Source organism: Phalacrocorax aristotelis, chromosome 1 (genome assembly GCF_949628215.1).
Source record: "Phalacrocorax aristotelis chromosome 1, bGulAri2.1, whole genome shotgun sequence".
NCBI classification, from domain to species: Eukaryota; Metazoa; Chordata; class Aves; order Suliformes; family Phalacrocoracidae; genus Phalacrocorax; species Phalacrocorax aristotelis.
In genome coordinates, this window is record NC_134276.1 from 179,362,644 (window position 1) to 179,374,482 (window position 11,839).

Below are 11,839 nucleotides of genomic sequence, written 5' to 3' on the forward strand. Positions count from 1 at the left end.
GTATAGGACATGGCACTTAATACTACTTTTATTGCCAGTTTAATTCAATTTGTGTATCATCTAAATAATCAGATTACATCTGACTTGCCTCAAAGAAACCTCCAAGTGCAGAAAAAAAACATTTACTAACTGAAATCACATACAATAAGAGTCCACAAAATCTGATGCTGTACTCACACAACAGAGTCTAAAGCATGCCACCAGTGCTCTTAGCTTACCCCAAAGTAAAAAGTAGAGTCATCAGACAAGTGCACCAGATTTGGAAGATATACAGCAACATACATTTCAAAGGTCGCTATAAGAAAAGATCCAAAGGTAACACGCATCCCTGTCAGCTTTGGTAGATAAAAACGTAGTTCATCTGTATAAGCAGAGAGACAACAGGGTACTCTAATACCCATGAAGAAAAGTCAGAGATGCAATCATTTTCTCTTGTAGTAGCATTAATATACATAACATACAATTATACTCAAAAGTTTCTTAAACCAAAGTAAAGAATATGACATGAAACTTAAGCAGAGAGATGCGGAAAGGGGGTGGGGAATTTGAGCGCCAAGAGTAGCAGGGAAAAACAAGAGTATGATGCAGAAGTATGAGATGCAGGTCTTTGAATTCAAAGACAATGAGCTTTAGCTTGATGAGGAATACTAGCAGACTACTGAAAAATTGTATTTTAAACAGCTTGCAGAGATGGGAGTAGCAGGAGAAGATGGAGGAGGTACCTGAAGTACTCCAGATGACAGATACCAGCCTAAACTTCATTTGTAAAGACAGAAAAGAAAACGTGGTCTTGAAAATGTTGTTTGGACAAGGAAGAAGGAGGATATGAATAAAGCATGACTGTGGATTTGAGAAGAATAATTAAAAAAAAAAAAAAAAAAAGAGGGCTACTCCCAGCCAACTGCCTTGGGTGAAAGAGGATTATACCGCTGTCAGCAGCATCGTAAACGGCGAGCAAATGAGTTAAGTTTGAGAGAATGATAATGAGCTCTGGGACGTTGAAAATGTTTACAATAATAAGAAACACTGCAAGGGAATGCAGGACTGAATGAAGGCACATCACGCCACGAAACTGTACAAAGAAATGCAGTAACCTACATAAAGGAGATGGCATGCAAGATTTCTACAAACGCGGTATGCCTCAGGATTAGCAGGAAGAAAGTACAAAAGAAGGAAGATGTTTGCAGCAAGCCACACCGATGTCAAAGATGGACAAGGCTGTGACAGCCAGGGAGGTTTCCATACCTCTTATCCCCTCTTATTCCCACAAAGCTAAATCGGTTTAGCTATATGCTTTATAAGAAGCACAACTACACTTTGAAAATGTAAATTTTTTTTACTGTATTATTGTACCACCTGACAGATGCGTACCAACAACTCCTTTCAATTACAATTATTATGGTGATTTAAAAACAAGAGCATATTTTATTTAAACTACTATTTGTACTCTAATTACATGCTTCAATCAGTGTTTGAGTTACTGAAAAATACAGACAGCTACAAAGAAAGGAGTATTACACCCTCTACTTCCAGAGGTTGGCTGAAAAGGCTAAACTTGTTGAGTGACATCAAGGGAAAAAAAAAGTCCCCTTGTGTTCCAGTAAGAGGTTGTTTTAAAAGAAAAGTAACAACAACTGTGCTTTAAAGGAGAAATTCAAATAGATATCTATTTTTTTAAAACATAAATACAACAAACTCTAAGATGTTGGAAGAATCTTAACATACTTCCCTGAAGAAGTAGCCCTCCCTGTGTTTGCTTGGTATCTTAATTCGCCTTTGGTTTCAAAACTCTAGGCTTGCCAAGAGCTATTCCTTGCAAAACCTCAGGAATTCCATTACTAGTTTTAAGCTAAATTAAAGGAAAATAGAAGCATTCAACGCATGGCGAAAGTATGCACAAAGTGTTTGTTGATACTCATAAATAGACTGAAAAATTTAGACATGTCTGAAGGATAACTGCTGCAGTCAGCTCTGTTTTGCTCTGCTGTGCAGCTAAGCAAAAAGCTACTGCTGTCATTCCAGAAAAGCTCAAGATAAGATACATTGCTACCAAGATCGAACACAGCACTAGATCGCTCATTTTTCACTTTAAGCTTATATATAAACCCAAATTTGCATTTCCTGGGGGGGAGGGCGGGTGGGCAGAAATAGTGAGAGTTTCCCCTTCAAAGCTACTGCTTCAACATCTCCATTTGAGAAACAGATGTCACACTGTCCTAAGGCATGGCAAAACCAAACAACTCTTCACCCTGTCAAACATCTTGCAAGTCACAAAGACATTCCATCTCAAAAATATATCTAATATTATGCTGATTAATATCTTACCAATGTTCACACAATGGGCCCCTTCCAACTGGTGATATTCTATGATTCTAAACAAGCGTTATTACTACAATCACTTTTAATGACCAAATTATGGTAAGAATGAAATGCCCCCACCTGCATATTGTGCCAGGTGTCATACTAACACACAAGAAGATAGTACCACTGTCCAAAGCATTTCAGAAAATGTACTTGAAAGAAAATTCTTTGTGTCAAGGTGAGTAATAATCCCAACAGATCAGAACTGCTATGCAGTTTAACTCCTTCGGCAGCAGCCATGGGAAAACAGTGGAATTACCAACACACCAGCTGAAACTACAGCTCCAATGAGAGATAGATCCAAGTTCTGTATCTTCCATTAGAAACACAGGAATCCAGGTACCAGCATATGGGATAGTGAGTCTATTTTACCCTTGAAAAGGCAAGAAATTAAAGCAACTTTTCACCACTGAGTCAGCACACAGTAACGGATCAGTGGTTTACAGTAACCGTCACCACTGTATGAATGACAGCAGTCGCATCTCAACCCTGCCAGGACCAAAATCACTATGAAGAAAAGCCAAAGGAAAGAAGTCAGTTCTTCAGACTGAAAACACGGTACCCCAGCCTCTCCTGAGTTTGGAGTACAGTCCAGGAAAACCATCACTATTTCAGATGTGTCAACTGCCCTATAGTTCTCAGCTTTAATTACAAGCACAGACAATTCATATGGTATTTCTGAATCACGTTTTCCTCAACAGAAAAGTAACAGACACACAGACAATAAAAAGCTGAATAGCAAGAAATACCTGAATACCTTTGCCATAAGATACATACTTATCACAAAGGAAAAGAAAAAGGATAAGCTAAAAACCTACATTTGGGATCTTTTTGTTAAAATCCCATTTCAAAAAGGTACCAACACAGAGGTGTTTTTACCAACACCCAGTACTGAACCTGAACCTTTACATCAGAAAAGTTCTGTGAGAAGAAGTGGCAGGCCTATCAGTTGTGGCTGATTCTGAAGTTGAAGTCAATAAAGGTGGCTGTCCAGCACAGGTGGCTATGATAGCAATGACATGCAACACTACCATTTTACACTTGCAGTAATTCAGAGGAACATTTTCCCTAACACAGATGTTAGTATTACTTTGTTGACTGAGATTCAGGCAAAAAGTTTAGGGATTATACTGGACCTCCTGAGAAGCCAGTGACAGATTAAGTATTGCTCACGTGGCAAGAAGCTTCTCATTTCACTACCCCACATATGGATGTGAAGGCATTTCAGAAGAAGAACAAATGAGACAAAATTATTCTGAGACAAGAGAAGAAAACATTTAGTAATCACAATGCCATTTCCACTAATTAGAAAAGAATGCATATAGTCAGTCCCAAACATGCAATAATCATGAAATTTTGTTTTATAAACATCAGAAATAAGTTATTAGTTCTTTTTATTAAAGCCAAGGAATAATTATTTCTGTTGTCATTTCAAGCTTGAGGAAAAGACTGAAATTCTGGAGAATCTCAGGACTCTAGGAAGATGCGCCTCAATAAAGAGTGAACTAAATTGGTTGTCATGATTGTCGCCACCTTGCCAGAAGCAGTGAAGAGGAAACTTTGAAGAGTACATTATACTTGGAGAATACATGACATATACACACACACGCTTATATGCATACATACCTACGCGAGAAAACACCACACACCAGTTTATCACCAGTTCAAGCTCAAAAAGAATGTTCACATCTGACACTGATTACACAGAAAGGCCAATAGAAAAGATGATGATTAGGAGCAGAAAATTCAAAGTCTGTTATATTAAGACTGCTGTTCTACAACTTATACACGACTAAAATATCATCTGCATATGCTGTGTGAAATTACACATCTCTGGACAGCAGTTTTTGGTCAACAGCTCCTCAAATAGCTTTGAAGAAAAAATGCATTTGGTAGCAGACGAAAATAAACCCTATTACGTTTGTTTCAGAAAACGTCACTGAGAAGCTGCAGATAGGTCACCTCTTCCAGCCACAGTTACTAATGGCCACCCAGCAAAGAGAGGTTACCGTTGATACAGATTTGCAGAGTGAATTGTCTAAGAAAACACTAATCCACTTAAAGAAAAATTAATCAAGGTACCTGACCAGTGAAGGTAGATTGAGCTAATACTGTCCATTTAAGTGCTGATTACGCCTAAAGCACATAACACCGCATACAGCTTTTTTGGTAGAAAGAATCATTAAGGATGGCAATCTATGGCACAGCAGTAGAGACAAAAGGCTGGGGGGCACGGTATCTACAATCTTCCTAGATGTGTTTTTTTTTTTAAAAAAAAAATCAATGCCTATCCGTATCCTGAAACATTAAGTACAACTTCTGTGATAGCCTGAAAGCCTTAAGAGAGATTTTGAAAACCACTAACCATTAAAGAATTACTTAAGAAAAGTCATGTACTGCCTCCTAGAAATCTGTCAAGTTGTGTCTCTTAGGTCAGCCTCATAATTTTTATAGGTTTGTTTGTCTGGTTTTTTTAATTTTCTTATTACTGCAAAATATCTTGCAGTTTTCCTAGTGGACACTGATCACTATCTTTTCTGATTTTAGTCTTTTAAATTTAAAAACTCAATATACATGCTGAACAAATTCACTGTTTCAAGAATTTGATGGATGAACAGCAGTTATAAACAGGGGCATATTTTTCCCATTAAGTACCACTAAATGAAACAATAGGTACCAAAAAAAAAACACTAATAAAATGAGTTACTATATCAAAGGCCAGATTCTTCCCTCAAAATCCCTTCAAAGTACATCATTAAATCAGAGACACGCTGCCACGGATTAAGGGGTCCTAGAGGTAAAATATGCCCATGCACCATAACTGAACAATGTATTCAAACCCTCAGCGCCATACCAGCTTAACCTCACTGAATCAGGCCAGCACAGAATATACTTTAAACTGGCATGATGTGTCACTGTCACCAAAAGAAACCGACACACCCTGCTCCCCTTACTGCTTGCTTCCACCCCCATCTTTGTGCCAGCACAAATGTTTGTGCAGCAAACTTGATCCAGCTTAAACCTAACCCTCCCCTCCCTGCCCCTCCCCCAAGTTAGTACAAACCTCAACCCAGTTCACCACATAACCATACAAGTATTTGCCTGCACAAAGGAGGAAGCAGCAGAGCGGGGTGGAAACAAACAGGACCATGTTTTTCAATGGTGGAGCTGGTCGATGCCAGCTGTACGCCTATGCAAAGCAGTAGGTTGCAGACTGGAGTCCCGTAACGTCAGCCTCGCAGGTTCAGGCCTATGCAGCGCCAACTCTTCCCATCCCTCTCTTGGATCCCATCTCTTCGCTCATGCAGCCGCTGACAGGTATGCAGCTGCAGGGTGAGTCAGGTCAGGGTGCTGAGTCAATTAAAAACTAACTAAAAAAAAAATAAATTGCTAGTTTTCAGCCCATTTGGCTTCCTGAACCAGCTCCCAGTGCAGTCCTTAATGGCACAAGGAAGCCTTCTTCCTCGAAGGCTGGGAAGGTAGAAGGTCCAATTTTGATCGGCTTACGACACTGTGGAAACACACTCATACACTGCCACATTTTCAATTTAAACTTGCCAGAGCAGCTGGACATGATTATTTTTAAGTAATTTGTTCCTAAGATTAAACCTCATCCCTTTTTTTTTCAGAAACCTAAGCAGCCGTAGTCTACTTGGGCACAAGCAGCAGGAAGTGAGGCCAGTTCACTGCATTAAACAGGTTTGCTCTTCATGTTTAATAAAATGAAGATAGAGCATTAGCTACTCTAACTTAATGATACTTTCACCAGATAGTCTTTTAAACAGCACTGATTAAATCACCTCAGATATTTGCATAGGAAGAACACACACATAATAAAACCAATGCAGTCATGTTAAGTATCACCTTAACTGTAGTTTAGTATTTCCAAGGCATTTAAACAATCATTCAGCTGATTAAAGTGATCTTATAAACCTCTCTGCTCAGGTGTGAATGTCATTCAAAAAGTTGATTTGTTTAAACTATAAGACCCAATGGTCACAGAAGTGAAGAAAATTCATTTCAACAAGTTCAGAATCAGAGCCCTAACAAATATGGATACAGCTACTTCCAAGCTAATTTTTGAACAGTAAAGTATCGTAAGTAGGAGTACAGACAGACTGTTAGAAATAATCTTGCTAACTTCCAAACAATAGAATTCATTACTGGATTGTTAGATTTAGCAGGGAATTGCTTCCATGGCAAGTAAATATATTTATGTTCATCCAGTTAACAAAGAAACAGAATCCTATCAATTCAAAAGACAAAACATATCAACATTACAGTTTAAGATCTGTGTAACTGAAGTGCAGGATCAGATTCATGTATCTGCAAAACAGTCTTCCCGAGTGCCATATAGGATATTTTTCCAGCTTATGAAACTCTCCTTTTCTTACAAAGATAGATTCTTCCACAACCACCTGCCCAATGCAGCAATTTAAGACAACCTTTCTCCTCTTCAACAGAAGTTTCTTGTGTGATGAAAAAGCGTTCCAAACTACTCTGCCTGTAAGAATTACACAGAAGTGAGAACAGTTTATTTTGACTACAACTCCCCACCAACATTTAAGACAAGGCACTGAACTGGAAAGTGAGCAAAACCTTGGAAAGACATTCAACCAGATATACAGACAACTGCTGGCGCATTGTTTCAACAAGCGTTTTCAAAGCATTCTTGACACAGAGACAAATAAACTCAGGCAATCAAAGTCAAGGAATAACATCCTTAATCACTTTCCATTCAGAATGGAGCTAAGAGTTTTTGGACTTGAACTGGTGATTTATACTGATACAGGTTCCTTTTTATGCAGGCATAGACAGGTGTGCTTTTCAAATGCACTTGCTAATCAAGGAAAACAGACAAACTTCCCTGAAAGTTCTGCTGACTTTAACAAGAAAACAGGATGCTTAATGGATCTGAATCCATGTGTCTTAATACCAAATTACTTTTAACACAGCAGTAAATCTTAAAAAAATTAGCTTTTCATTCCCCTAAATACCAATATGTTTTAGAGCTAGTAGAGCAGATTTAATTACAGAGTCATAATACAGAATTACCGCTAACATTAACACCATTAAAGAAAGATAAAAAATACTTATTCAGAAAACCTTTTTGCTCATTACACTAAATGTCACATTATCACTAGCACTTTAAGTCAAAAGAAAGCTAAAAAAATTCAAAGACTATTCAAAAGTCACAAATAAAAAACTTTTTAAAAATATTATCAAAACCACAGTTGACAACTTTTTCAACACTTACTAAAATCAACCCTGATTTCTACAGTGCGTATCCACTGCAGTAGCGGTATTAGTTTCAATCCACGGTCCAACAACTTTCCTAGTGATTTCTAATCATAACGATCACTTCTTACGCGTTATCGTGGAACAAGATGCAGCGACCAGGAAGATGACAAAATATGCTTTCACTTTCCAGAAAATCAAGTTTAGACGGAGAACCGAGCCAAACGAGTACCGAGACACCTTTTGACCTTTGTGATTCATCAGACCTACCCTTACTACATTCGCACATAGGGGTATGTCAGAGAAAGGGGAGTTTAAAAAGGACGAGCAAGTAGGCTAGGTATCGCTTTCATCCACACGCGCTCAGCACCGCTCGGAGAACCCCCTGCCCCTGGGGAGGCTCCGTCCGCTGGCCCCAACCCCTGACCCAACAGGGCTCTCGGTAAGCCTCGGGGCTCGCCCCTCGCAAGCCCCTGGCCTCCCTCAGCGACGCGGGGCAGGGAAGGCGCTTGTCCCGAGAGGCGTGTGGCAGGAGCTGCCGGCCCGGAGGAAGGTGCAAGCGCTTGACAGGTCGCACGCGAAGAGGCTGAACGATGGGAAGCACCAAGCCTCGAGGAGGCGGGCGGTGAGGGTCGGGGTCGGGCTGGGCGACAGCCAGGACGGATGGAACCGGCTCCTCTTTTGCTTTTAAGCTCACATTGCGCTCCCGCCCCCCCGGTCCCGGAGCCGGGCGGTGATCCCCCCACGGCCTCCCCCGCCCACACACAACCCCCGCCCGCAGCCCACCCCCGCCCCGGGGATGACGGGGGAGAAGCCGCCAGCCGCACCCCCCCTCGCCCCCACAGCGACCCCCCGCACCCCGGACCCAGACCTCGGACCGGGAAGGGACGCAGGGCACGTCCCAGCCCGGCTCCCACGGGAAGAGGCGACATATGGGGCTGCTCCCGCCCACGGGCCCAGCCCCGGGAGCCTCCGCCGCCGCCCCCTCCCGCGGGGTCGGGGTAGAGGAGTGAGCGGGGTGGGGGGGGAACCAGCACTCACCTCCACCATCAGCTCCGCGCTGGCCGCCGCGCCGAGCCGGCCGGGCCGCCTGTGACGGGCGCGACGGCGGCCCCGCACGGCCCCGCCCCGCCCTGCGCCGCGCCGTGGGTAACGGCTGCGCCTCCCGACAGCGGCGGCGGCGGCGGCAACAGGGCCTCGCTCTGGGCCGGACTCTGCCCGCCACAACTTCCGGGGCACGGCGCGATCGCCTTCCGGGGGCAGCGGCCGGGAGAGGGGTGGGAGGCAGCGACGGGCTGGGTTGCTCACGAGCCGCGGGGAACCGTTGGGGGCGCGCGCGCCGTTAAACGGCGGCGGCTCTGTCACCCGGTCTGTCAGTCACCCGGCCCGTCATCGGCCCCGGCCCCCGGTAAGCGGCGGTCAGCGGAGAGCGCGCCTCAGGGCGGCGCAGCGGGGCCCCAGCTATGAGGGAGGCGGCCACGAAGCGGGTCTTACTGGTTTCTCAGGTAAAGAAAAAAAAAGAAAGAAAGAAAAAATTAAACCTGTAATTGCGCGCACGGCGTTGGAAAGGATTGGCTTAGTTGGTTTGGTGTGGTTTGTTTGAAATTTCTTGGGAGGGCAGCCTCCGCCGGTTGAGCTGTACACGCCGTCGCAGCGTTTATTTTAGACGCCGCTGCGGTGATTGATCTGCAGCCGCTGTTTTCAGAAAGGACGCTGCGTGCGACTGACAGCGAAGGTAGGCGGCGTGTGTATCAACAACAAAGATGCTGTGAAAAGAAACGTGGGAAACAAGAAGAAGAATGAGGGAAGGTGCCACGCCTGCGTCTTGCACAGTTTTGTGGAAACACTTTGCGCTCCTGTTAGCCAGTGCAAAAAAACACCGTGCATTTGTTCTCACTGTTGCTACCCATACATCGTCTTGCCTGCTGGCTGTTTATAGACCAATATGTGTGGCAGCTCTTTGGCCAGAAGACCTTGTAATCTCAATTAAACTTGAACGTGTAATTGATGTCCCAGCACACGCACAAATCAACCACACTGCTCGCAGTTAGAGCAACCCATGCAAAAGTTACAACTTTGTCTCAGGTCACACTACATATGTTTTCATCTTGCTCTCTAGCTGCTTTGGCCTCACTCTGACTTCTGACCTCTCCACTAAACAATGCCTCACACCTAATTACGTCATGGAACTGATCTGCCTATGTATCTTACTTTCACAGGGGTTGTGCAACTCATGTTTTGACTGTGTTTCTACTATCTAAAGTCTTTGGCAGGGAGAATGGAGAATCTTGCTCTGACAGTCAGTCACCTTTCTTCCCTTCCCTTGACTGTTGCTGCTTTGTAGCAGAAGCAAATGGATGACAGTATTCCAGTACCCCCATATTCATTTAACCTGTAGACTGTGTGAGAGTTGGAGAAGCTGAAGTCCATGCAGAGATTTTCTTCAGAGGGACCTGCTAGAAAGGTGACAATATCTAAAATGAAAGGGGGGGAGGGAGCACTGCTGTGGTTTAACGTTTGTACCACTGCAGCTCTTGGCTTCTGTGCATCTGAGTCACTGCTCGGAGAGCTGGAAGGATAAAGCAGAGGGAATGGGATTTTCCTATAGCTGAGTCACGTAATGTGTGAAGTCACATAGCAAACCCTGCCATCTAACATACTGCACATCAGTGTAATGGAGCAGTGAGCTACAAAGCAACAAGCTGTTCTTAGTCCAAACATCTGCAGGATTTCTTGTGATCTTCAGGTCCTCTGGTACGCAGGCTTGCCTTAAAGTCTGCTTGGCTTCAGTTGTTGATCTTGACCTGTGAGTCGACATACAAGTATTTGTACACTGCAGTTTTTCCATAGCCTTTCTCAGCAGCATCTGGATGAGCAAGGAATAAAGTCTCCACATGTCTCTTCTGCTGGGTCATTTATTTCTTTTTCTACTCCCTCTAGCTCTCACCATGCCTTCACCAGCTCATGTGAATGACTGCAGTTAAACTGTATGTCAGGATTTCTATTAAACCCGGATGGCATAGTGTCTCTTTGACAGTCAAGTTCAATGTCTTCATCAAAGGTGAAGTGCTGGTTTTGTTCACCTGTCACAGTGAACATCACCATTTACCTGAGCGTTATCTTACCCAGGTGACCCAGGTTTACTGACAGACCAACTGTGTACTTAGGTACTGGGGCTTTGCTGTGATCTGTGGCTGTTAGATATCTTTCTCCAGGTGGTTTTCTGGCTTATTAAGACCTTGCTGTGTCTCATTTCTGTTGGGAATTTCTAACTGGTCACAAGTGTTGTTCCTTCACTTTCTCACTTCATAGATCTTTTGGATCTGTGACATACTGGTCACTGGTCATATCTACAATCATTTTTGTCATCCAAAATTGAGATTATTGCAGCTCCATCCAGATGCTATATGGATTGCTAGTCTTTCAAAGATTGCATAGCTGCTTGCAGACTTCTGCAAATTATGAACTTACAGTGCTTTAAATCCTTTGCTGCCATCTTCAATTCTGTTAGATCTTCCTGAACTTTCTTTATATCTTAGAACTTTGGAGTCAAGCACCTCCTCTGTTGTTTCACTATAGCTTTTTAAAAATTATATGTTGCTGCCACCCTTGAAGCTTTTCTGTAAGTGGTTAGCCCTTAGCTAAAATTTAAAAATTATTATTTTAATAGCTAAACATTTCCATTTGTTTGCCTGGGCATTTCTTATATTTCTTATACAGTGGCTACTGCATGTGCTAAATGCATGGCTTTTCTGAGAGAACAAAAGAAATTGTACATTTCATCATTCTCTGATTCATAACTGGTTTACGAATTAAATGTTCACTTTAGAGGTGTTACATTTTAGTACTAATTAGAATTTACTCCTTTATTAATAATGAAATTTTCACCACAAATGGAAATTTTCAGGTTAACACCTTTTTATTTAAAAATTAGAGGATCATATAAATATTTTGAAAAAATTGTTAGTCTTTGAAGAGGAAATAACATTGAACTGTGTCAGATATACTGTAGCTTGTATTTCCAGAAGTTCTCATTTCACTGTCCTAATGTATTTCAGTGTTGGTTCACAGACCCCTCTTGTTCCAGTTCCTGGATTCTTACAAGATGGTGCCAACATTTTGTGGTGGGTTTTATCCTGAAATTTGGGCTTCGCGGGTCAAGTGCTTTTGCCTGTGATCTTTGTTGATTTAGGCAGTATTCAGTTCTGTATGCAAGAGAGCAGTCAAGTCACATACAACA

General features: G+C 42.6%; 1 protein-coding gene across 1 annotated transcript in view; it reads right to left on the reverse strand.

Annotated features, from left to right (window-relative positions):
* The window catches only part of FRS2 (fibroblast growth factor receptor substrate 2), a 53,542-nt gene extending 44,775 nt beyond the window's left edge, over nucleotides 1-8,767 (reverse strand). Inside the window, exon 1 of the mRNA XM_075080828.1 lies at nucleotides 8,641-8,767. The gene's annotated coding sequence lies outside the window, so the exon portion shown is untranslated. The remainder of the gene's footprint in view (nucleotides 1-8,640) is intronic.
* Nucleotides 8,768-11,839: the final 3,072 nt, after the last annotated feature.